The sequence below is a fragment of the Chionomys nivalis genome, chromosome 16, assembly GCF_950005125.1.
Source record: "Chionomys nivalis chromosome 16, mChiNiv1.1, whole genome shotgun sequence".
In the NCBI taxonomy this organism is placed as follows: Eukaryota; Metazoa; Chordata; class Mammalia; order Rodentia; family Cricetidae; genus Chionomys; species Chionomys nivalis.
The window spans coordinates 35,003,015-35,030,514 of NC_080101.1; the positions used below are offsets into that span (position 1 = coordinate 35,003,015).

General features: G+C 43.8%; 1 protein-coding gene across 2 annotated transcripts in view; it reads right to left on the reverse strand.

The window, feature by feature from the left end:
- Bach2 (BTB domain and CNC homolog 2) overlaps positions 1-27,500 on the reverse strand; it is a 329,480-nt gene that overhangs the window by 151,493 nt on the left and 150,487 nt on the right. For both annotated transcript variants that reach the window (XM_057790694.1, XM_057790695.1), the window contains exon 3: positions 3,566-3,714. The gene's annotated coding sequence lies outside the window, so the exon portion shown is untranslated. The remainder of the gene's footprint in view (positions 1-3,565; positions 3,715-27,500) is intronic.

The following is a 27,500-nucleotide window of genomic DNA, read 5'->3' on the forward strand; positions in this document are numbered from 1 at the left end:
GTTTATAGATTATTCCTAAAACACACACAGAAATCTACCCCCAATCCTGGAAGAGACGCCATTCTCTCAAGAATGCCTATGAAAGTACATGCTGGAGTTTTCTATCCTGTGCCAATGTGTTAGAGTCTCTGATGGTGCAGGGAAACCTTGGTACGAGAGGACGAGAAGATGCTTGCTTTGGTATTCTGCTTAACGACAAGGAGTAGCTGCTTTCTGGTGAAGATCCTTAGAAAGCAGCCTCCAGATCTAATTCTAACGCATTCAGCTACTCTCGCTGATTTCAGCATGGAAGAGGCCGAAGCTGCAGATACCCTCCCGTGAATCCCTTCCTCACAGAAAACCAAAGCTGTCTTTTTTTCTGAGCCTTGATATCTGAAGAAGGGAAGTGGGTGTGATGGGAGGATGGGAGTGTGAAGGGCTGGGGTGTGGAGTTGGAAGGTTAGCCAACCCAGGGCCTGGTTTTCTCCGTTCAGGTAAGAGGATCTTCAGGAGACATGCCAGCATCTGGAACCAGGCACAGCTGACTTCTAAGGAACAGGAGGGCCAATGAGCAGAGCCCCTGAGTTCTTTCTACTGTGTGCCATTTTATCTGCATATTATCATGTTTGCTGGTCTCTTCTGGGGAAATCCATCAGGTACTGCAATTGTGTCACCTGAACTCACGGAGTTCATGAATCTTGATTAAATTCTACATCCTCATGATCTCAGATCATATTTAGGTGCTGTAGGTCGTGAGGATAGCAGAAGTGAATTCATCCTTAGTTTCTTCTTCCTTACACTTGTTTTTCCTTTCTACAGCAAACTTTAGTTTTACTGTCCCCCCGCTCCCCATAGCATTTGAGTCAAAAGCCTTTGAAACATTGCCATGGCCTAAACAGCCTAAGTAAAACAAAGACTTGATTTCCAAGAAGGTTTGGAAAGTCTAGCTTGAGGATGAGGGGATGGGTTAGTATGTGTCGTCCTTGAATTCCAATGACTTTGTTTAATCTTCATTCTGGTCATACCATTTCTTTAAGCCAAATTTCCATGTGTATGGGTGTGCATTCACACAAGTAGCCTTAATAGCTTAGAGGGGACATTCAGTCATTTAGAACACTGGCTTCTGAGCTTATCCCCCACCCTCACACACACTTATACTTCCTGTCAACGAAACTGAAAATTATCCATCTGTATCTGTCCTTGGATCCTTAGGTATGGCCTGTCCCACGGATAAAGTCTAAAGACAGCCAAAGATCTGAAGAAAACATGCTACCTGTCTTAGTGGGAATCTGCTGGCTGGGCTTCCAGGCCAGTTTTGTAGAAACGAGACAAGGTAAAAAGCAAGATGAGCAGAGTTGGGTGGACTAAGCCGTGCTTCCCACTGGACTGCAGGTGGGTCGCTCCCTGACCTCTTCCCGGATTTAGCGGCATAGTAATGCCTGCTCCTCTCAGCAGTACGGTGACTGGGTGGAGGCGGGTCTCTCTTCCCTGGCTGGTTTCTCTCATGTGGTCACCTCCACCAAGCAAAAAGACCCATTAAGAGCAAGAGTCAGGCTCACAGCTTCATGACACTGCTCCGGGCTGTGTTGGCCCAGGAACCTCCCCGGGAAATGGAGAATCCTCACCACACACCTCCTTTCACCCTAGCAAGGCAACTTCTGCCACAGTGTGTGGAGTTTGGTAGAGACTGTGACTGTTAATGGCAAACTCCTGCGATGGTTTCCCTCAGGGGCATTTTTGCTATGACAGGGATTCCATTCCTGTGGTTGAGACTGCCCTCGCTGTGTTTGGGGGCGAAACAAAAGACAGCAGGATGGGAGAGCCATGCAAGACGCCACTGCACCCTGGGACGCGTCAGCTTCCCTGTCGAGAACCAGCCTTCTTAAAAGGAAGAGTGTGTGCTGCTATTTAGTTGCTTTTAAAATTGTGTTAAAATATAACCTAAAATGCTGTTTTAGTCATTTTAAAATGGACAGTTTGGCAATATTAAGAACATGGACATTATCGTGCAACTAACCACCACCGTCAACTACCAAAACGTCAACTTTTCCAGCCCACACTGGACCCACTATACCACAAACGCCACACCTCCGACCCTACTGTTGACAGCAAGCAGTCTACTTCTGGACTGTGTGTTTGACGACTCCGGACACCTCATAGGAGCGCCAACGCTGAACACGTCCAGCTGACTTCACTTAGCATAACACAGTTGGGTGGCGATTACTTTATTAACAGTGACTGTTCTCAATTCTTAAGAGTTCTAATTAAAAGAGTTGCAAATCTCAAGTGCTACTTTGAGTGACCACACTTGCCACACCCAAATAAAATGTTATAAATCATAGTGTGTTACCACAGATTTAAAACTTCCAGAAATTCTTCAGATAGTTTCTGGACAGGGCAGTAGCATCATTACAATATTTTATATTCACAGTTATTTAATGAAATAAAAGAAAAACACTTAATATTTCTACATTGAAAACTTAGAAACATACAACATGTGTACAGGCATGTGTATAGATCTGTATGTGTACTTAACTGTATCCAAGTGAGCATTTGCTTAGCCAAATTTAATTTTTTTTTAAGACAGTATTGGGGGAACTGTCCTTGTCTTTGGCAGATAAGCAGTTATCCTTTTGGTAGCTAACACAGTAATGAGATGACCTTAAAATCTGCCAGTACTGAGGTCTCGGGGACCCATAACAGCTGAGCCCTGCTGATGGGTTATTTACTGGAGGTGCGCCTCCCTTCATGTGTCCCTTGTAAATGCAGCTACATGTCAGCATAGCAGGAGGGGAGCAACAGATTCTCGAACCCTGGGAGAAGGACTTTCCCTTTGGACCTACCAAACACAACAAACACACCTGACAACAGCCACACTATTATTCTGACCTTCTAAAGCCCAAGGACAAACAATGGCCAGAACTATAGGAAAGGAGCTGGTGAGTGGTCAGGCTGAACTTTTCAGCCGAAGCTGCCATGCAAGCCCTAAAGTTGTTTTCTGAGACACGCGTCAATGCATTAAGCACAGGTTCTACTTGTTTGTTTGATTGATTTTGTTTTTCGAGAACAGGGTTTTTCTGTGTAGCCCAGGCTGTCCTGGAACTTGATTTGTAGACCAGGCTGGCCCCAACTAATGGACATCCCCCTGCCTCTGAGTGCTTGGGATTAAAGGTGCATGCCATCCCCTGCCCAGCCAGATTCTACATTTTAATGTATTTAATATTAAAGTGTATGTTTCTTAACATCCCATCCACCCCTCTCACACACTTGAGCCAAAGCAGTGATTCTCAAAGCGAGGGCCTTGGAGCAATTATACCAACATCACTTGGAAACTGTTAGCAAAGCCGACTGCTGGCTGGCACCAGACCTACTGGTTCAGACCTGCTGGTGATGAAAGCTAACACTTGAGAACCACCAGGCTATGGAAGCAGGACTCTAGGAATTCCAGCCCTTGTTTCCTGCTTCATTTGCAATTCTCACGATGCTTTGTTAAAAGAAAGGCATTTTTTGTGTGCTTGGGTTCCCGGTGTCATCACCTCATACTTACCCGTGTAGGTGAGAAAAAGCAATCTTAGGAAAAACTTACATATAATTTCCCCAGGTCCTATCCTGGCTTCGAGTTTTAGGATGCCGGCAACGGGGCGGAGGCAGAGATGTGAAGGCTACAGCGATCCATTCAGACATGGACCCCAATGCTCAGCGAGGCAACCTTGTGACAGATCAGTGAGCATCCACCTAGACCCAAAGGAAAGTCCATTACTAGAGTAAATGCTGCACATAGCAATGCTCCTGCCTCAGAACAGCTCCTCCTCTTTGAGCAATACAGTACTCCACGATGGTTCTGGCATGCCTCTTGACTGAACCACATAGGCAGAGTGACAAAATCACCCTGGATACCAATATCTGGGCTCTACTCAACCAGAAGACCTCTTTTCCAGGTGCTTCCTGCAGGCGAGCATCTCTTACCACATGTTCTCCTGAACCCAAAGATAACTTGGGGTGGCCCATCTCTAATCATCTTATCATCTCCTGGATCATCTCAGAAGGCTTTCTTCAACAAATCCAAACACCCCAGTTTAGAGACCTAAGAGGATGTGCTAACTAGAGGCGATTCTAGAAGACATGATTAATTTGTGAATCCTGGCTGACAATAATGATGCCTCAAATGTGTTCATTTTCAAATCAGTATGATTTGGTTGGCTTTAGCCCAACCTCATATCCTCATATCAGACTTTCATTCATAAAACTAGAAATATTTATTTTCTCTGATGAGTTAATGTTTATTGTAGAACACATAAAAACCGGTCAGAGTATAAAGAAACAAATAATGAATAATGGTAACCGTGACCAATAAATTACTAAGGATATTTTGTTACTTAGGCTTATAGCCCCTTGCACTTGGATAACCGCACAATTCATATTTATTTTTTATTTGAGAGTACAGGGTGCAACTACCATGATATTATCCTTACACGTGTGTAACCACTCTTACCGTCCAAGGTAAGCACCCCCAGATAAGCATGTTCAATGTTTCTATGCAAAAACATAGGGTGATTCATTAATTGGAACAAAAGAACATCTTACATTATTTCAGGCAAAGTTTTTCTACCAAAGAAGTTTATGTGCGCACACACACACACATATACACACACGCAAGCACGCATGCATACACGTACACATGCCACCCTGAAAACCTTGTGAATTTAGAATTGGGTTATGAACCATTATTCTTTTCAGATACACAAACATACTTGGAGACTGTTTTCATAACTTTTTTAATTAGGAAAGAAAATGTGAGTTATATTAGTGTTATACAGTTATTTAATCACGCTTTAAAATATCTCTGCAATACTCTAATACTCCACAGAAACACATCTTAACTATTTCTCTGAAAGTGACACCTAAGAGAGCCATATGAGTTTCAGGTTGCCTTGGTTTCTGACCATTCCTGGGCTCTCTAGAAAAACAAATACCAGGTTGGCAATGTGAACTTCTAAGGTGTTCTGATGAGTTTTTTTTTTCTTTAAATTTTGGAGATTTTATCTATTTTTATTTTATGTGAATGGGTGTTTACCTGAATGTATGTCTGTGTACCACATGCTAGCACATGCCTGGATGTATGTCTATGTAGCCCACTTGCATGTAGTGCCTGTGGAAGCCAAAAGATGGTATCAGATCCCAAGACTGGAGTTACAGATGGTTGTGAGCCATCTTAGGTGCTGGAAATTGAACCTGGGTCCTTTAAAGGCACAGCCAGTGTTCTTTGTTTCTTTCTAAAAACAAATCATTATTTTTTTTTTACTTTTGAAGTTACATTTTATAACATTTCTCGCTTGTTTTTCCTCTCTCCAACCTCCCCCCACATACCTCTCCAAAACTTTCAAATTCGTGGCCTCTTTTTCACTAAATGCTATTGTATGTATGTATATACATATGTGTGCGTGTGCGCGCACACACACACACACACACACTCATTCAGTCTGGCTAATGCTACCTACAGGCACGTCTTCAGGGCTGTCGGCTAGGGTGCTCTCCCTGGGAGGACCACCTTTCCCATTTTCACTGTTCCTGAGATGGAAGAACTGTACTCTATCTATACACTCTACTTCTGTGTCCAGCAATACAATAAAATGGCTAAGATTTGAGGACTCAGGGTGTGAGCCCTTTCAGTTATATTTTGATGAACTAAATTCATCTCTTCCAGCAGTCTTACATTAAAGTCTGAGTTGTCCTATAACAACAAGAAAGGCCCAAAGAACAAAGTTCTATCAAGAAACAGACTATTTGTTCACTGTGACTTCCTTTTTAACTGGGGAGACATTCTCCTGACAACCCGGAGTCTAAGTGGGTGGAATGGTTTCTAGAGGTTTTTCCTTGGCCAGGATCAGGTGTATAGTTAATTTGTGAGCCCATCACGCTCATAAGGGGATAAAGAAACAAAGTGATGAGACAATCCTCAAACAGCATACTTTGTTTCTCCTAATTGCTTGGGGCCAGAGAGGGAATAAAAAACAAAATTGCTACTAGTAACAGGAACACTTACCAGAAGCTCTTCAGATGCTGAGACTGTACAACTAGCATTTGCAAAGCTAATTACAAATCTGGATTCTCTCATTTTAAAAATATACTTCAAAGCCGCCCATGCTGAACCGAAGTCTGTGCAACTGGCAGATTATCAAAGTGTAAAAAAAATTGCATCACTTGAGTAAAGCAATAACTTTCAGTATCGCTAACTCCTGAACTGCAAACTGCCACAAGCCAAAAACCAGCAATGCCACACGGTTGTATTACCGTACATTTACAAGTTCATAGGTTCCTAAGTCCTGACAGACACAGCCCTCTGTGTCAGTGGCTTTGTTATGTGTGACAAGGGCTCTGCCTCTGAGCCCAACTCTTCACACAGGTTCTTCTTTGGATTAGATAAGATGGAAAATATATACGAATATGTACATGTGTGAACACACATATATATGTGGCTTATTTTTCTTTGGTTTTGAAAACTATAACTTAATGCTAAAAATCATCTTGCTTTTTATTATCAGTGTTGCCAGGCATAAGACTGCTAATCTCCACTTTACAGAGAAGGGAAGACACAGGAAGAGGGAGCTAATAAATGAACGAATAAATAAATAAGTGCTGGATAGTGTCGTGCTTCTCAGTTGGCCACAGAGTAGCTGAGTGGCTCTCTAGGTGTTGGTTTCTTGGGGAAACTGAGATGGCTTTTCAGGTCTTCTGGAAGCTGATGGTTCTGTCATATGGCTGATGGCCATGCCAGGGTTATGGGAACCTCTGGAATGACCCTTAGAAAGTGGTCCCTTCTCAAAGTCAGGGCACCAGGAAGCCAAAAGTACCAGCCACCAATCTGAGGCCTGCAGTGTTGGGGAAACACTCCTGGGGGCCCTGTTACTCTCAGGGGACAGATATTAGCTTACTAATTTTGTTTGGACTGGGGAAGGGACTGGGGACCTTAAGGAAATGGTTAATGCCTCCAAAGCATCAGAAGATAGCGAAGGGTCTACAACCCAAATCTTTGTCAACCCCGATACGTTACTACTGTAACAACCGGCACAACCAAACAAATTCATACAGCTGACTGCTGACTGGTTTACAATCTGACTGCCACTTGACTACCACTATCAAGCAGATTTGTGAAGGGGCTTTTCGTGTTATGTATATGCTATGGTCATAAAGGATGCCCTTAAAAGTTCTGGGGTCACACTAATTTAGGCCCCTGTGACAATGGAGTCCTCAGCATTTCCACACCCCTCAGTGTGGCTACCAGGTACCTGGAACCTAGCTGGTATGGGTGAGGAATGGAACTTAACTGATTTAAAAATGTTAAGTTTACGTAGCTAACTGTGGATACTAGACAATGCAGCTATAGGACCCTGGGTTTTGTTTTTATTTTTTATTTTTTTGAGGTCTTTCAGATCCAGTGGGCCACAGCATCTAATGCCTTCATGGAGCTGGGAGGCTCTGTGAACTGTGTTGGTCTCTCAAAACAATGGTGAATAAGAGAACCACGGACACTCCCTGTTCAAAGGGCGCTTTCCAGCAAGGTTTATCTCCGAGGACCTCACACGGGCAGTTCTTAGGAAAAGGTGGGTGACACGCGATGGCAGAACTAGACCAAGCATGACAGCAGTGCTTTTCATTTCTTCATATTTACTGTAAGAAGCCGGGGAAGTTCAGAAGGAGATATCTGAGTGGTTTCTATTCGTTCGTTTCCAAATAAAGGCGCACACTGCAAATATGGGAAATTATCCGTACATAATTCCCTCTTGCATAATCTTACACTTACTTAAAGAAAGAATCGGCAGGACCTGCGCTCCTCAGGTAGGAAAAGTAAATGGTATTTAATTACACAAACAGCCATAAAAATGTTCAAGTGTGTCTCCAGCTGCAACAGTGGGCAAGAGAACATTTGTATCAATCAGCTGCGAAACGATTTGTTTTTCTAGAAAGTTGTATAGGTAAGGCTGATTGCGTTCTTTATCCCCTTCCGCTCAACTCTTAGCTAAGACGGATTTAGAGGGTTTAAGAGCATGTGATGAGCTCTTTCCCCAGAGATTGGCAGGTCTTCTCACCCACACCATACACCTCATACTAGTAGAATCATTTGTTCAAAATAGAAGGGTAGGTCTCTGCTTGTCTCGTTTCCAGGACTGCATCTCTGGCATCCCCGTTGTTAATTTCCTCCTCTAATTGCCTTTCCCCACCTTTCTAGGATGCAGGCTGACACAAAGATCAGAAAATGAAGTATCCAGAACACTGGTTCATGTTCGTGCTGAGCCTGACTCCACGCTGGCTAATGACCAAGGATGGTGGCCCCCATGTTTTAGGATTAAGTATTCTCAAGCTGATTCTTTCCCCTGTATCAATGTTACCTCATGAAATGAAAAGCTCACTACACAAAAGAACAGGCGCTTTTCCAGCAGAGATGCTACATGGAAGATTCTAGTAGGTCAAGGTGTCAGGATGTCACTTCTGTCCAACATTAGATTACTGGTTTTTAGAGCTAGTACCAGAACGCATCCCTAGTTACACAGAGACATACCCACACATTTCCCACCTCTGGATTGAGTGCTAAGAGAATGGATAGTGGTCAGGAGAAAACAAAACAGTTTCAAGCTTAATTTCAAAACTAAAAATTACATTTAGAGACTATTTTCTACTAAGCAATGTCAACTCTCAATCTGTTGGTCATGGATCACAATTTTTTTTTTTTTTGTAAAATGTTAGTTATAGGTTCACTGACAAACATATTTAGAGCTGTTTTAGAGTCCTTACTCACACCAAGACAGACTAAACGGGTTCACCACTTCGTGACTAGAAAAGTTTTAAAAAGCGATGGGTCACTTGGTGTTAAACTCTGGGAACTAGAGATAAGAATTTAAAAATTATCCTTCAAACAGAATCTAAACATCCACATCTGAGAAGATGTTTGAATCACAGATCTTGTGGCTTTTGTATCTTCTTCTACTGGCCTGGGAAAGCAACACAAGGAAATGTGCCACAGAGAAAGAAGGGGGAAGAAATAAAGCCACTTCAGTCAGATGGAGAAAATGAATTAAGATTACATACACACACACACACACACACACAGAGAGAGAGAGAGAGAGAGAGAGAGAGAGAGAGAGAGAGAGAGATACATACATAGACATATATACACAACACACATAGGCCCACACAGAGAGAAATCCATACAGACACCTACTTATAGACACACACAGACACTGCATATAGGCACACAGACACACACACAAAGGCACACAGAGACATACATAGGCACATACTCTGGGAGTTGCCACTTACACATTTCAGGTACTGGGACCTAGTTATTTTGGCTGTAGAACGGCAGCTGGGAAGTAGCTGTAGGGGTAAAGTTTTCATAACATCGGTTCATCTCTTGTTGAGCCTGAATTCACACTGGCTAACCCTTACCAAGGGTCATGTTTATATTCCCAGACACAGCAAAACATTGTCTATATCCATGCTATCATAAAAGACGTTGCAAACTGAAGTACCTGTCACTGGCAATTTGGAAAAGAGAACCAGGACAATGAAAAAAACGACTCAGAGAGCCCAAGTGCCTTACATAAGGTCACACTGCTGGGCAAAGGGACTACCTAGGCTCACCCGAGGAAACAGCCACCCCTTCCCTACACAGCACCAGTCTTCACCACCACTTGGCGAGAGTACATTCCTTTTCTCAAAGGAAGGATATTCACTTTTCCTGTGTGCTACCAGTGAAACAGCAAAGCGGCAGGTGCCGTGGCCATTTATACAAAACTGCTCAGCTTGCTTAGTTAGGGCTTGTGCACTGTGAGCCATACTGGGACTTAGAGATGCTCCGGCCACGCCCTGCTGTAGTTTCTTTTAAAAAGTGCTATCATCATCTTATCAAAACAGTTTGGCATTCTTTCTCTCTAGGAATAATTGTTGGTCCTTGATTGTTGGACATCACAGTGAAAACCACAACAGCCATCTCACCCTGAGATCCAGCTCTTGAGGATCAGCAGCCCCAGCAAGGCCCATGCAGAAGACGCCTGCAGTCAGTTCTCAAATGGCACTGGGAATAATAGTGCCCAAGAGACTTCAAGGATAATATATCACATGGCCAGAGCCCACGCTCACCGTGGGCTGCAGGAGGGCATGCCTGTTGAGGGCTTCTGTCAACTTAGTGAAGAATGCGTTCGTGGATCCTGGCTGGACATTGAGGATGTCTTAACTCTTCTTGTTAGCGGCAGTATTTCACACTCTGGAGCTCTCCCTGCTGCCTTCTAAGAACTTCGTCTCTGTCAGCCTTTCTTCTAGAAGCCATACAGATCCTGCCAAGTTCTGCCCCTTCCTCCAGAGTTCCTCAGGCCTATTAGCCTTATCTAAAAAGTGAGCTGCCTTGTGCCATTCAGGTGACACAGGTGCCAAGCCCACACTCACAAGTTAGCATGTTCCCGAGCTAACCCAGTGAGAAGCTGCTGGGGTCTACACAAGGATGGCAGATGAAGCAGAGGAAGCTTCAAGAAGTCCTGCCCGTGGCATCTAAAGGAGAGGAGGTGCATCATCTCAACAGAATATATCACCATGGACCCAACCGCTCTGGCAGAAAGGCCATCTGGACTCCTTAGAATCATCCAGGCCCTCTTCAGTCAAGGCTGCCAATCACCTTCAAGTTCTATCTCACATCAGTCTACTTTCCTCGTCTCTATTTTATCAACTATGGTTCCTCACATTCCACCACCATTACCACAGAAACTGGCCTGCATTTCTTTGCTTCTCCCCTAGCATGCAGGGGCCTTGGGGTCTCTCGGACTTAGATTATTCACTGACAAGACTCTGAATGTGTGGTTCTCATGTACAGAATTCTTTTCACAGAAGGGAAATAGATTTTTAGTTTGTATTATCCTATCTTTGTTTTGTTATAATGAAGTATCTATAACTTACAACTTGCCATGTTAATCATTTCAGATAAACACTTTAGTGGTAGTAAGAACTCTTTTTTTTTGTTTTTGTTTTTGGTGCAACCATCACCACTATCCATTTAATACAACGAAAGGGAATCTTTTCTTTTTTCTTTTTTTGTTGTTGGTGTTTTTCAAGACAGGGTTTTTCTGTAGCTTTGGAGCCTGTCCTGGAACTAGCTCTTGTAGACCAGGCTGGCCTCGAACTCACAGAGATCGACCTGCCTCTGCTTCTTGAGTACTGGGATTAAAGGCATGCACCATCACCGCCCAGCCCAAAGGGAATATTTTCTAATAATCAGAACCAAAAATAAGACCAAAGCTTTAAAGTAAGAGCTCAACGGGAAAGATACTTTGAGGGCTGTGCTTTGTTTTTATATAAAATCCTTCCCATAGATCAGGTTTTCTATGCTACATTCTTCACTGGTTTTCCACATGACACCCAACATCATGCTGCTATCCACATGGAAGAGGGGCTTTGTGGACTTCTCTAGGTCATATACTGGTGACAACCAGGTCCATAAGCATCAAGGAGCCCGGGACGTCACAGCCTTGCACGTCTTCACTATCAAGGGATGACTGAAAGGGCATTTCTTGGAAAGATGGCTTGTTTTCCCAACATGCTGCATCTAGACGAAGCGGCTTTTTCTCACTCGTCTGTTTGTAAGCAGGGATTCAAAGTGTTGACAAAGAGCATAGGGAATATCCCCTCGCAGCTCAGCATTTAGTTCAACTCCACGATGTACTTAGCAAGTGGAATTATTTTTCCTCCTTTTCTTGATTTAACGACCTCAAATGTACCAACATCCTGCCTTACCTAATCCTCTAGCAAGTCCTATCAAATGCCAGGGCAGAATCAAACCGCCTTACAGGCAGTGAGATCATGCACTAAGAATTCATTTTTATTCCAAAATTTGGGAGTGCCAGACCACTTAGCACAATGCATCACGCAGCCAGAAAATTAGCCTGGCACTCTAAATAATGTTTTAACATTTCTCCTATCAAAGGTCCTTTTAAAACCCGACAACTCCCTCCTATGAAAAAAAATGAACACACAAAAAACCTCTCCATGTGGTAATCAGAGGTTCAAGGACCTTTTCAAGTGTGCTGGGGATCCTGTGCGAATCTGTGAACCCCAGATTAAAAATCTCCTGCAAAAGAACAAGAGTTCACATTGTTCCCAGGGCCCTGCACTGGATCTAGGTCCTCATGGCATCGCAGGGTGATTTCCTCTGGTGCCATTTGTCTCACTGCTGGTTAAGCTGCAGTAACATCACCTGCTGGCTTCTGGTTAAGTGTATGGTTAACAAAGCTGCACCAAGTTGCCTCACAGCTTTGGGAACACCACTCCTGGTCAGTCTGTGATAAGTTCTTAAGCTGATTCTACTGGTGGCATCTCACATCCGGTAGACCTACTCAAGTTCCTGTCACTTTTCTTGGTGATTTTTCCCACCTCTTATACCAGGAAAAAAAAACTGAATCTTTAAAAAATCACAATAGTAACAACCTCCTCTCCTCATGTTTTCTGCCCCACAATATCACTGAGTCTTCACTATTTTGAGCCACCTGCTCACTGTGATCACCAAGTACGGCTGGCTACCTGTGTCCTGTCCAGGCTCGGGTTTCCTCTCTAGAAGTAAGACAGAGAACAGGCTGACCATTGGAAACCAGTTAACCAATTGGCCAGGTAATGCAACAAAGGCTCCAGTTCTGGAGACGGAAAGAACCAAGGGAGGCAATCTCAACTTGCAGGGTGCATGTACAGCTTCTAAGCTCAGAGGACAGCCAGTCAGTGGCGGTGCCCGTTTCTTTCCTGATGCCATTAGAAGCCACTCCTACTACACTGGAAGCCAAGCCTATTTATGTCCAGTCTTCAGTACTTTTCAACAGGTTTACTGAGATATGATTCTCAAGCTATAAAATTTACAGCATTGACATACATGACCCAATGGTTTTTAGCATATGAAACCCTATTATTTTATATCTAATACCCATCACACCCAAAGGAAACTCTGTAGCTATCTTTTCTTACTCCTTCCCCAGCCTTTGGCAAATAGTAAGCTATGTTCTGTCCCTACATACTTGCCTACCCTGCATATTTCATATAAATGGAACCACATGCTATGTAGCCTTTTGTGCCCGGATTGACTTTCACTTATCACGGTGCTTTCAGAGTTCACTTAGGGCACAGCAAGCAGTCGTCCTTCATTACCTTTAATAGCTAAATGACCATCTGCGGGACGCTGGTGTGGTAGTGTACCAAATTCTCATTCAAATTAGAAATGCCTCCGCCCCCCCCCCGCCAGTCTTAGACATTTGAGTGCTCGATTCCAGTTGGTGGTGCTATACACGGAGGCTCAGAAAGCACAGCCTTGTTGGAGGAGTATGCCATGGGAGCCTACTTCCAGTTTGCTCTCTCTACTCTGCGCTTGTAGATCAAGATGTGAGCATTCAGCTTCCTGCTCCAGCTGCCACGCCTACCGCTTGCTTCCAGGCTTTCTCACCATCATGGACTCTTAACTGTCTGGAACTATAAAAGTCCAAAGAAACTCCTTTTCTATAAGCTGCTTTGGTCAGGGTGCTTTTTCACAGCACTAGAAAAGTACCCAAGACAGTGCATGCATTATAGTTTAGTTTGGATTATTCCCTGGGACTCATGTGTTGAGGGTTGGTCTCCAAGGCAGCAGTGTTCAGGGGTGATTAGATCATTGGGGTTCTTCATCAATGGACTGACCCATTGATGGGTTGATAGCTGAAGGGATCACTGGGAGCTGGGGAAAACTGGAGGAGGTGGGAAACAGATCACTAGAACCACAATGCCCCTTCCTCTCTTGCTTCCATAATGTCTTTTCACCACAATGTTATAACCTAACCACAGAGCCTGAAACAAATAACCATGGGTTGAAAACTATGACATTGTGGGCAAAAGAAACTCTCTTTTCAAGTTGTTTTTCTAAGTATTCAGCACAGTAACTGAAAGCTAACAGAATGCATATAATGCCATTTACACATTTATCAATTAGTGGATATTGTGTTCTTCCATGTTTTGCCTATGTTTTTTTTTTTTTTTGTCTATGTGAATAACATTGCTATGAGCATTTATACACAGTCATATATGGTACATGTATTTCAAACTCTCTTGGTTGTATGTTGAGGGCAATGGCTACTTTGTTGGGTTAGCTTGTTAAGTCACAATGTATAGGGTGAACATGTCTTGGGAGTGATGAGAACATATTCTTCCAATGAGTTTAACACTGACATTAGTAGCATTTAATAAAGCATATTACCATCTAGAATACAGACTGGATTCATTCTCAGCTGAGGGACTTAAAGGAAAAGAGCTGACTTTCTGAGGAAGAGGGAATTCTGACAGCAGAGACCTGTAGACTCAAACTGCTCTATTAACCTTCCCCGAACCTGCAGTTTGCTGTCCTAGCCACAGAGTTTATACTGGCTAACTCCTGGAATTGTCATCATTATCTAGCTACTTTTCCCGTTGCTATAATAAAAGATTCCTACTAAAGCAATTTAAGGCTTTATTTTGGCTCATGGTTGAAGGGTACAGTCTGTCATGGTAGTGGCAGGGACTGGAGGCAGTTGGTCACATAGCATCTGAAGTCAGGAAACAGAACGACTACTGGTCATTTTCTCCTTTATGCAGTCTGGTACATCAAGCCTAGAGAATGGTGCAGCCCATGCTTGGGTAAGTCTTCACATCCCCATTAACCTTTTAAGACTATCCTTCACATGCCTGGCCAAAGGCTAGCATGACCTACATAATCCTTCACATGCCTGGCCAGAGGCTAACCTGATCTAGATAATCCTTCACATGCCTGGCCAGAGGCTAGCCTGATCTAGATAATCCTTCACCTGCCTGGCCAGAGTCTAGCCTAACCTAGATAATCCTTCACATGCCTGGCCAGAGGCTAGCCTGATCTAGATAATCTTTCACATGCCTGGCCAGAGGCTAGCCTAACCTAGATAATCCTTCACATGCCTGGCCAGAGGCTAGCCTAATACCTCACAGGCATGACTGTACTCTCTTACAAGCCCATCAACAGGCTCCACACCCCTATGAGCACGGTGGTGTCTTTTGGACTGCTCATCTCATTAAGGGTAAAGTGATTATCTCACTGTGAATTTAATTTATATTTTCCTAATGATTAATGATGTTGAGTATCTTTCTATGTACAAACTGGTATTTGTATGTATTTTTTTTTTGGAAAAATATTTACTTCTTCACTTGTTATTCTACTGAGTTATTTGTCTTTAAGAGTGGTTGAATTGTAAAAATTACTTATATGCTCTAGATATGTTAGATATGTGACTTGCACATATTTTATCTCATTCATTGGGTTTGTCTTGAATGGTTTTCTTTAAAAGCACAAGTTTCAAATTTTTAAAAAGTTTCACTCACCTATTTTGTTCATCTGTCTCCTATTGGTTTTAAATACTGGGTTTCATATCCAGACTGGCCTAGAACTTGCTATGTAGCTGGCCTTGATCATGAGGTCATCCCGTCTCTACACACCCTGCCCAGATACTCTGTTTTCTTCTATGAGTTCTAGAGTTTCTGCACATGCCTCTTGAGTTAATGGCGTGTGGTTTAAGGTGAAATACTATGCTGTCTGTTGAGGTGGCTGTGTAGTATGTGCTAAAATAAGGAAGCAGGAGTTCTCCAACTTTGTTCTTTAAGATTGTCTGAGCTATTCTGGGCCCCTTGCATTTCCATTTGAATTCTAAAACTAGCCTGTCAATTCCTGAAAAAAAAAAGCTGGCTGGCATTTTGATGGTGAGTGCTTTGAATGTGTACAATTTGGATAGTACTGTTACCTTAGTGTGCATTCTGATTTATGAATATTGGAAGTCTTTCCATTTAATATTTTCATAATTTCCATGATGATGTGGGATGTCCCTCTGTATGTGTGTTGCTTTTAATGGTTGATGAAAAAAGCTGTTTCAGCCAAGGGCTTTCCAGAGTAAAGCCAGACAAGAAATCCAAACAGAGATACATACAGAGAGAGTAGGCAGAGTCAAGAAGATGCCATGTAGCTGCCAAAGGAGAAAGACACCCAGAACCTTTTCGGTAAGCCACAGTCTCGTGGTGATACATAGATTAGTAGAAATTAATAGAAATGGATTAATTTAAGATGTAAGAGCTAAGCTAGGAATATGCCTGATCCACTGGCCAAATAGTTTTGTAATTAATATAGTTTTTGTGTGATTATCCAGGTCTGGGTGGCCAGGAATGAGCAGTTCCACTTACACCATAGTGTTCTATAGTTTTTGATGTTCAAATGTGCATCCTTTCCTTTATATTTTTATTTTTTGGGATAGGGTCTCACTATGTCTCAAGCTGGTCTAAAGCTTCCAATGTGGATTTAAACCCAAGGACTTCCTGTCTGTGCCTCTCAAGTGATGAGATTAGACATTCCCATCATACTTGATTTTTTAATTAAATTTGTTCCTAAGTATTTTATTATTTTTGACACTATTATAAATATAATTTTCTTTATTTCATTTTCAGTATTTCTGTGTTACTATGTGGAAATAAATCTAATTTTTGTATGTTAAGTTTTTAAATCAGTCCATGCTGAGTGTGCACACTTGTGGGAAGGTGTGTGTCAGTATGTAAGTGCAGGCATGCATGCGGAACTCAAGGGACAGCCTCTGGGAGTTGGTTCTCTCCTTCAGCCATGGGTTCCAGGGATGGGACTCAGGTCTTCAGGCTTCTGTAACAGACACATTCATGTTCTGAGCACTCCTCTGGCTCAGACATTTAGACTTTTCTCCCTATAAACTTGCTGATCTATGTTAATAATTATACTAGTTCTTTTGCAAGTACAAATGTTGGGGGTGGGTTAGACTCTTACATAATTTTTAGTGTTTGAAAGTACAAGGAAAGTTTAGCACAATAACCCAGAGCTTAAACTGTATGATAAATACCAAGAGCTCACACTGCTGGTCCGATCGCTCTCCGTGGGTGGTGGCCCAGCTCTGGGCATGGTGGTGGCAGCATCCCTGCTCTGCTGACAAGCCGCATAATGACCACAGGGGCGAGCCCCTGCACTTTCAAGTCAACAGTAAAACAAGAACCTCTTTTCCATAGAACGATGTCATAAAGAGAGCCGAGGTCACAGTCCCTGGTCTATTTATATGGACACAAACAGGCGAAGGTGGCCTCGGGACTGGCCTCACCATTCTCAAAGCTAAAGAATTTCAGTTTCCTTCTGTGAGAAACTGTGCTCCTCACTGATCTCCAGATAAACCCATCCAGAACTGTCCCAGGAACTTCTTGCGGGCTTCCCCGCGACACTTCTGCTTACCCTCCTCCTCTCCCCAACAACCTGGGGCTCAGTCCCAAGGCACCTTCCTTTCGAAGGGCAGTGGTGATTAATTTTCCCCAAAACTGCTAAGCTTGATACAAATGATAGTTATTTCATCCAGACACATTTGGCTTCAGCCAGTCATCACTTAGAGCTGTTTTACATCTTCGATCTGTGAGTCACTGACTCGAGACTGCAGCTGCCCAGAATACCCAGGCATATGAAAGGATCAAAATATCACACTTTGATTGATTCAGAAAGTTATTTCCTACCACACGCAGTCTGAGAGTTCCTGTGTTCTCTCTGACTAACTGGGGCCGGGTAAGAGGAGATCAAGCCAAGACTGCACTTGGGAGATCATCTCTCCCTTGGGCGTAAGATCCCAGGAGTAACACCCTGCGCATTCTCCGTGCCAAGACGCATCCACAGGGTGCTTGCCCGAGTGTAATGTGGGTAGCAGAATCATCTTTCAAAGGGATCCTAGAATTTCGGTTTGACAAAAATCGAAAAAACTTTTTAGAAAGAAAATCGGATTTGTGTGCAAATGAAGAATATTCCTGAAAAGAGAGTCTGTTACGAAACTGAAATCTGGAGACCGCGGTGGTGCTAGGTTGACTCATCAGTTCCCCTTACACCCTAATAATCGTCGGCTCTTTGATCACAATGACTGCTCTGGGTGATGCTTTTCTTGTTTGCTTCTTTTCGGTACTTCCTTGTGTAAACACGTTGTTTCGCTACCGTCTTGCAAACATGTTTACATTTGGGGATCAGAGGGAACATCTGTTAGAAACAGATTTCAGGCTTTTCTGTCAACGTCGGAAAATCTGAATCAAATTTCTTGGTAATATTCTTTTAAAAGCTCTTGGAGAGTTAAATGAACTTCTATTGGCAGGGCCCTTGATGACAACGTGTGGCTGCTCTTCATGTATGTATGGATCTAAAATTCGGTCCTGAGAACATCCAGCTGAAGCAATAACTGATTGAAGCAGGCATTACTTAGTTTCCATTTTTCTAGATAGGGCCATGTGACCTGGTCAATGGGAAAGGAGCCAAGAGGGGATTGCATACTGACCCTTCATCAGAACCCACAAAATTCTCAGGGGTCAAAGGTCCACCGATATTATTTCAAATAATTGTTATAATTCTTCATACTGTTTTGAGACTGCTTATTCCTGAGGAGACAAAGGAGAGACAGTCACCGAAACCACCAGGTTCCTCTTCCAGACCCTGAGTTAGAGACACGGGATTTGTGGCCTTTGCTGAACAGAATGGGGCAAAGCCTGAAGAATAGGTGAACAACAAGGGGGCTCTGGGCAACACAACTTACAAACATGCCAACATCGTCTGTCTGGGATACCCATAGCATCGATGCCCATCTGAGGGCATGACAGACGTGCTAACTCATTGTGGTCTTTCAAGTCTAGGCAAAAGTAGTCTAGGTGCTGTCCTGAAGGACGAGGAGATCCAAATAAATGTCCACAGGCAGCAAGGCCCTTATGCTCAGGCAGGCAGGGCCTCATTCTATTTCAGATAGACCTGAGAGCCCTTTGTCCCTAACCCTCGTTGAATTCGTGATCCCTCTCCACTTTTAGCGTCCCAGAATTTTCTCCCAAAGGGTCTCAAGAAAGGCTCAAAGTTCCGTGGATGCCTTTTACCTGAGTCTTCTCTCTTTCATGGCTATACCAGCCTGAAGGGTGAGCAAATAGCCAGGGCAGCTACCACTAGAGAGATGTGGTGGTACCGTGGGCGTGTGGCCTGGGAGTCCTCCAGCATGCCGGACAGCTGAGTGTGGGACGGGAGGTGAGAAGGAACTGTCGTGTGTCGGATCCTGTGCTATGGTGCTTCTAGTTAGAACTCTAAACGCTTGAGTATTATCTATTCAAACCCTGTCTTCTGGCCTCTGAGAAGACTGACATCAAGGCAGAAGGACCATGGACATGGTTTTTAGATAATTGGTTTATGAGTCTGATTTGTAACGTTTTAATATTTAATCATATAGCACAGGGACCAATCAACTGTGCGTGTGCCCAAGAATGTTAGCAGCAGACATGTCCAAGGCTGGAGCAGACTTTGGTGGGCACTAGCGGACAGGCTGCAGACGCTGACCCTCTCGCAAAGCAGCAAGAAGCTTATCCAGCAAGGCCTCCTTCACCAGGGTTCTGGAAATGCGATGCTGAACAGGGCTTAGCTCAACCTTCTCCCGTTTGGTTGTGCTGGTGGCCAGATGTATCAAGGTGCTGTCAGGGACAACACAAGCAAACTTTCATCTTAAAACCTCTGCTGCCTGCATCTCCGTGGTCTCTTCTCTCCTACATGCTAGCGTGCTCAGCAGCAGCTCCACTAGCACCCTGATGGGACCACCGAGACCCGAGCCAAGAGCGGCAACGTATGCCGAGCAAAGAACAGAGAAGGAGTCACAATAGAACCCCATTGATAAGGCTGAACTATGAGAAGCAGTTAAGCAGCTGTACATGAATGCATAAGTGATCCATCTGAAAACCCACGTGACACACCCACTCTGTGGAGTTTCCCAAAGCAATTTCAAACATTGCTGCTTCCTGCTTTGCAATCTTTTCATCTGTTTATGGGGGTGGCAATTGTACAGTTACTACTGAATAAGGAGAGGAGACAAGGAAAGGGCAATTTCCCTAATTTTAGTCATCAAAGTATGCTTTGAAAGCTCCACATTTATATCTGAACATCCTGAATGTGGGACCCAAAGCTTTGAAGTCACTGGCTACAACCTATTGCAGTTCGCCTCCTCTCAGGGTTAACAGTCCCTGCATCAACCTTGATGCTTTCTGTTCCTCTCACCGTTCCCTCCTGGAACAACAGATTTCAGAAGGGAAGAGAAAACAGAGGCAGGGGCTCAACTCCTCCACTTACGCTGAATGCATTTTCCTTTTCTTTCTTGAGATAAGGACAGGGCATGAGACCAGCTCTACCTTGAAGCTGAGGTTTCGCCAAGTAGCTAAAGCAGTTGAATGATAGTTACTCTAGAAAATTATCCTTAGGCGGCAAAAGCAGTACTGCACAGATGTCCCAGGGCAGAGCACCCCGGTTCCCCGGGGCAGGGCACATTCGCTCATCTTCACCACTTCAACCAAGTCAGCAGATAATGGAAAGGAAACCTACGTTTCCAAGAATAAATTACATTCAAAATGAGAGCATCGGTGGACCGGTACAATCTCTGTTATGGACGGAACAGCGAGTGGTTGGCTCTGATTGAACATTCCCAGTGAATAGAATGGTATCACCTCCCGGACAGGCAAATCCATCTTGGAAGACCTTATGTACAATGTCTTACATACACCATCACTGAGTTTTCTCAGGGGCAAATCTGCCTTGTGCTAGCCTAAAAACACTAGTCTTTCTTCCAGGAAAGACTCATCAAGAATGACACCTCTGTATTCAGAAGTGACCAGTCATGGTAGCATATTTTCTGCCTAAGTTTTCTCTGGGGAGTTCCTCCAATAGCTACACAAGACACACACCAATCCTTTCTCTATCACTGCCTTGGGCTATTGCCTCTGAAAAAGTTTGAGCTTTAAAATAAAAACAAATAGTTACAATTTAGTATCCCATTGTAAGCAATGCATACATCAAATTGTGGTCTTAAATACAGAGCAATCCTAACACTGAGGACCAGACAGAATGGTCTCCTACAGACTTCATCCTTAAAGGCTGACCACAGTGTCATTAGCATTTTGGGTGGCCCTATCACAATGCTAACGTGGACTGTGCCTGTGGATGTGAGACCCTGCAACGTTCTTTGTCTTGGGGTCATTTCATTCTGTTTCCCACACTCCACGTGTGCCTTTCATTATGTAACAGTAGATCTTAACATAATTCTATACTAAACGGCAACTTGTTCAGGTCGAAGCCCTTATTGTTTTGTTTATCCACTCTGTTTTCTCTGTTTATCCACTCACTGGCAAAGGAGCACATGGAAGAGAATTTTACTCAAAGCGTTTTCTTTCTATGATGAATCCATTTTAGGCTTACAAAGCAGTGGGCAGTCGGGGTGAAAATGAACTCAGTAAACAATACCCTTTAGGAACTGGCTCGGTGTGTATGTATGCTGTGTAGAATCTGTTCAGCACATTCTGAGAGGAAACTCTGCATAAATATTTACTGTTTTTATTTCTGACTGAGGAGTCTCTAAAACTGAAGGATGTTTAATGAGGGAGCAGACTTCAGGATTTCTGCTCGACTCAAGTGTCCTGTCAATGGGGCCTAAGGACGCGCACAAGTCCTGCTCATAATGAAACCAGACACAGCTCACTTCCTTTTTTCTCAAACCACCCCCTCACCTGGGCGATGTCTTGAGATGACACAGAGTTAGTCATGTACCATTAACCTGATGCAGGAGGCAAGTTAGTTACGGTTACTATTGCTATGATGAAATGCATGACCAAAAGCAACTTTGGGGAGGAAAGGGTTTATCTGGCTTATGCTTCCACATCAGTGATCATCATCAAAGCACATCGGGACAGGAGCTCAAGCAGGGCAGGATCCTGGAGGCAGGAGCTGATGCAGAGGCCATGCTGCTCATTGGTTGGCTTCTCGTGGCTTGTTCAGCCTACTGTCTTATAAAATCTGGGACTACCAGCTGAGGGATGGCACCATTAACAACGGGTTGGGCTCTCTCCCATCAATCATGAATTAAGAAAATTCCCTACAGGCATATCCACTCATAACCAGATCTTCTGGAAGCATGTTCTCAACTGAAGTTTCCTCCTCTCTGATGACTCCAGCTTGTGTCAAGCTGACATGAAACGAGTTCGCACCGATGATGGTTGACACTTATCACTATTGATGATAGGGTTTCACATGAACACAGCCCACCTAAGCTGTTAGTCCCTAGAGCTGCCCGTGGAAAATTTAGTCAACCTTCAGAGCCATTTCTTCTGCTGACCAACATATTAGGGAGGTCGGGAAGCATTTAATTAGACACAGTGGGCTTATTGCTGAAAGGGAACAACCAAAGAAATCCCAAGGCCCTTTTGGTCTAGCCTCCGTGTCCCTTCAGGCTTTTAGGAAACATCCTGCCAGGATCATTCAGAGGAGGCCAAGGCACAAGCTGATTATCAAGAGTCTTTTTTGCACAGCTCAGGGAAAGGGAAACAAAAGATTGAAAGGATAAAAACCCATCCGTCATCTCACCAGATTCGAGCAAGTAAGTCCAGAATTTAGGCTCTGGCTTACTCTCCTGAAGCTCAGATTAGAATTTAATCCCCACAGACAATATTAAGACAAGGGAATCAGGTAAGATCTCTGGTAATTAAGTCCTGTCTTCATGAACGGATGAATCCACTTGTGGGGTGGGTTTATGGGTTATCCTGGTCAAGCCAGCTGGCTAAATTCTCTCACGTTAACCCCTGAACAAGTGACATCATGTGTTGCCATGAAGACGTTGCCCCGTGACCTTGAGATACGAGCTATAACAGACCTCTGCCCTTCGTAACTTACTGCCTGCAATGTTGCTTCACTGAGAACAGAAGATGGGTGAGGAGCCTCTGAGCTCCTTCAGCTGTAGCTGCTTCTCTCTAGTGAGGGTGGAGGAAGGATCTGTTCCATTCTTTGGCCTCTCTAATGCCCCCCTTCTATGTCTCTCCAGAATTAACCACTGTTCTCAAAGCTCCATGTCCAATCCTTCTCCTCCACTTCAGCAATTTCTTCCTAAATTCAGCTTCAGCCACACTCTCTCGAACCATTCCCATTGGCACATAAACCTGGGTGACATCTTTCTGCTTAAAACCCCTCTCAGCTTCCTCCAGACGCTCACTGCTTCCCTACCCCTGCTCTGAAGGAGAAGCCTCAGAAGACTTGCACACACTTGCTGTCTTCCCCCACCCCACCCCCCAACCTGTTCGAGCAGGCTGCTTGTCATCAGGAAACCTGCTTTCTACCGAGGTCTCCGAAGAGCTCTGTCCTGTCAAGTTCACGCTCAAGTCTTCTGTCGTGACTTCTCAGCATCATTTGGCGTAGTGTCCTGCCCCTTCCACAGAGGTCACACTGTCCTGCCTTCTTGTCTGCCAAACCTGTACTCCTATCTAAGCTCCATGGCGGGCAGTTCCTCCCCTGCCCATCTCCATGTCTTAGCATCCGGTCTTGGGCTTCTCTTTGTCTCTACACACGTTCACTGCCATGCTCCTGGCTTTTGTTCTCTGGATGCTAAGGACTTCCACATTTACTAGATCTCATCTGACCCCTTCCAGTATTCCAAACAGCCCTTAGTCCTGTGAGTTTTATCTACTGACCCTTAGCTAAAATAGGACTTAAAGTAGAAATTTCAAAATCCAATTTCCCACTAGTATATTCATCATGCATGTCAAGTACAACATGGTCCCCAAATCATTTCTTTCTCCCACTCCCTTCACACAAACCTGCCTCTCTCAAGCTTGTTTGTTTATTTATTCATGTTTGTAACTCCTTATGGGAAATATGTGAAGATCAGACAAACAGGGTAGCAATATGCTTTCCCCAGCCACACTCCATAACACATCACAAGCTGACCCATTTATTAGTTCGCCATTTCTGAAACACATCTGCCCAACAAAGGTTACATGTTTGGAAATCAATGAGGCACCAGATAGTTCTTGACTTTGTGAGTCATACTGAGTCGTACTTACCTACATTAACACAGAAATTAAAAAAAATAGGATCCATTGCATTTACAATAAATTATTCTAGGTAAACACAACGTTTTATGAAAAATAACTATCTTCCAACTAGATGAGACAAGCAGCTTTGATTTGTATTTCTGGAAGCCTCTTTGCTACCTGTCTTTTTTTAAAAAAAATATTTTATTTTATTTATTAATTCCTTTTCATAGCCTGACGACTGTTTTCCCTCCTTTGTTGCCTCCTCTCTTGTCACATCTCCCCTCTGTCTCTCTCTCTCCACTCCTCCATTTCTATTCAGAGGAGGGCAGGCCTCCCACGGATATCAACTAAACATGGCTGCCTCCCCTAATAGAATACTGCTGAACTTGTATCCGCTACTGCACTCAATCTGTGACCATACAATGATCTGACTCAAGGATATGAAGAAAATGAAACTTTTCACAGATGCAGAGCTAGAAATGGGTGAGATATTTCAATCACTTTTGACGACTAATATTTCAGATGAGAGACTTAGACATGCTTATATCATATACTTCAATGTATTTTTTAATCTATTCTAGAGCGCAACAGGTGATGGTTTTAAAATGTGGGGCAGGTTAGGAGGTGGTGACTCACGCCTTTAACCCCAGCACTTGGGAGGCAGAGGCAGCTGGATCTCTGAATTAGGGGCTGTCCTGATCTACAGAGTTCCAGGATAGCCAGAGATACACAGGGTAACCCCGTCCTGAAAAACCAATGAATGAATGAATAAATGAATGAATGAATGAATGAATGACTAAATACATAAATTCCTGCATCTATGGTTACTGGTCATTTGGATGGTTTCCAAATGCTTACCTATCACGTCATCAGCATTAGATAATCCACATTAATTAAAATCACCAGCAATTTCATCATAAAGTTGACTTCATCAATTAGGAAAATTGTCATGGTCACTGTGGCAGTGACATGGTTTCCAAAATTTCAGTTTTGCTTTAATTCTACCATTGCCAGCACATTCTGTAAGCTGTTTACCTTCAAGAACCAAAATCACTTCATTCATTTTGTAAACTCATTAATAGCGTCTACCGAGCCAGTACCCAAATCCATGCAAGCAGCGCTCACCTCCTAACGTTGGTTCTCATAAGCCAAGATGCTCCATGCACAGGCAGCCCATCTGATGGGATGCAAGCAGTTGCAGGTGCATGTCACCCGGGACAGTGATTACCTTCTGGGTGTGGCAGAAGAACTACTTCATGGGTACTTTCCATTGGGTCTCACATAACATACAAAAATATAATATACAGCTCGAGGGGAGAAATTGAACCAAAATAATACAACCATTGCTGCTTCACGAAAGGCCTTCTGAAATGACAGTGGTACCACTGTACTGCCAGTGTGTGGTGTGACCGACACAGCCAGGTGCCAGTGCCTGACACGTGCTGAGACCCTGTCCGCGGCAGCGTGCACACAGCAGCACATGTGGCAGCAGCGTGGAGAAGGCAAACCACATCTGGTTTAGCTAGGCAACAAGTCTGGCTTTGTACTCTCCCTAGAATGGTCTGGGGAGACAAGGAACCCACAAGACGCACTGTGGGGATAATGGCATTAGCCCAGCATCCATCTAAGGCCACCGCCATTGTCTCCCAGACTCCTGCACAAACCTCTTCAGGGTCTCTAGCTTTTGCTCTGCCTCTGTACAAAGCCCTTCTCATGGGGCAGTGCAACCATCCTTAAAATGTACTTGTGCGCACAAGGCCCTGACCTGTCCCCTCTTCCCCTGTGTGCTGTATCATGCTTTCTCTTTCCTTCCTACATCTGTAGTTCTCAACCTGTAGGTCACAACTCTGGGAGGCCCTTTCATGGGAGTCGCCTATCAGATATTTTACATAGCATATATTTACATTACAATCTATAACAGTAAGCAAAATTATAGTTATGAAGTAGCAATAAAAATTATTTTATGGTTGGGGTCACCACAGCATGAGGAGCTGTATGAGAGGGTTGCAGCTTTAGGAAGGTTGAGAAGCACAGCCCTACGGTTACCATGGACTCCTATCACTATCCTTAAAGTCTGTCCTATGTGCTCCTGCTCCGTCTTCTGCCTTCGCTCTATTCCTCCCCTCCTGCCCACATCTCCTTTTTCTCCCCATTTCTTCCCTCACATCACCTAACCTTCCTTCTTTCCTGTTTTGCTATTCCCTTTGCCTTTACCTTGTTTTGTTTAACACAGGGTCTCACTTTGTAGCCCAGGCTGGCCTCACACTCACAACCCTCAGCCCCCAGGAGCTGGGATTATGGGCATGAACTGTTACCCTGACTTGCATCCTCTTTGGCCTCGATGTGGAAGCTTTCCCATCAGATCTTAGCACAGTGGCATCCTTCTCATTTGAGCTTAACTCCATGTCTGACACTGCTGACCCTTTATACGCCTCCCTAGACACTACTCTTCTCTTGATCTCGGGGCTATACTCTATTACCCCCATAGCATCCAGCGCTCTTTAAAAGCATACTGTGCGCTAATCTGATTTCCGATTTGTAGTCATTTTTTTCTCCTGAGACAGAATGCTCATCTTCTCAAGAAGAGGCATCTTGTCTCTTATGCTCTGTGGTAACCCTATCATGTTGGACAATTCTTGGGCTATAGCAGGGGATTACTATTTGCTGAATGGCACGGATGTTAGGATCCTGAATTCATTTCCAGGACTTCTAGCTAGACACAGAAAGACATGGACACTCAAGTCTTTAAAATAAAATGACCTGAAGAAAAAAAAAATGACCTGGTGTTTACATCTAACTTACACACATGGTCCAGTTTACTTTATGTCTCTTCCAGATGGTATTAGTCATTATGCCTCATATGCTATGAATATTACACAAAGAGCTGTTATGCTGTATTAATTAAGAAACAAAACCCCCAAAGCCTATAGGCACTGTTCAGTGCACATGCAATTATCTCCCAATGTTTCCACCCCGCGGTTGAATCCTTAGCAACTACACACGTAAGGCAAGAGAAATGGCACGCTATGGCTTGTAACATTCTCCACTAGCACACTCTGCCTTCCCAAGCAAGTCATAGATGACATCACTCTATGAATGCTTGCCAATTGAACAAGAGCCCATGATCTCATGGCCTGTCCTCAAACTGTCTCCCTGTCACCAGACTCTCTCTTCTCCGGGAAATCTTAAATCATGTAGGTAACCTTGCCACTGAGCAATGGATCACATCACTTCCCTGCTTTCCAGTGGTCAAATGTGGCTTCCAAGGCTGTTGGTGATCAGAACATTGTTCCATCTACAGCCTGCCTATGACATTCTCTCCTGGTGTTCCAGACCCTGGAACATGGTTCTTAGACAGCCCGGACATTCTCTCTGAGATTCACTCACGGCTTCTTTGTCTCTCTGGTTATCCCCTACTTTAAGCATAAGAGTAGACCTGGGTTTTGGGCATTCTTATTTTAGCTTCCTAATCTCTACTTGAATTTTGTATCCACATAATTCTCTCCATTTTTCTCAAAGGGAGAAAGAATAAATTTTTTATTTATGATAAATCATTGTAATTTTCTCGCCTTCGCTTATTTTTCGTTCATTAATGTACTCTGCAGTGTTTATTAATTGCTATCAGT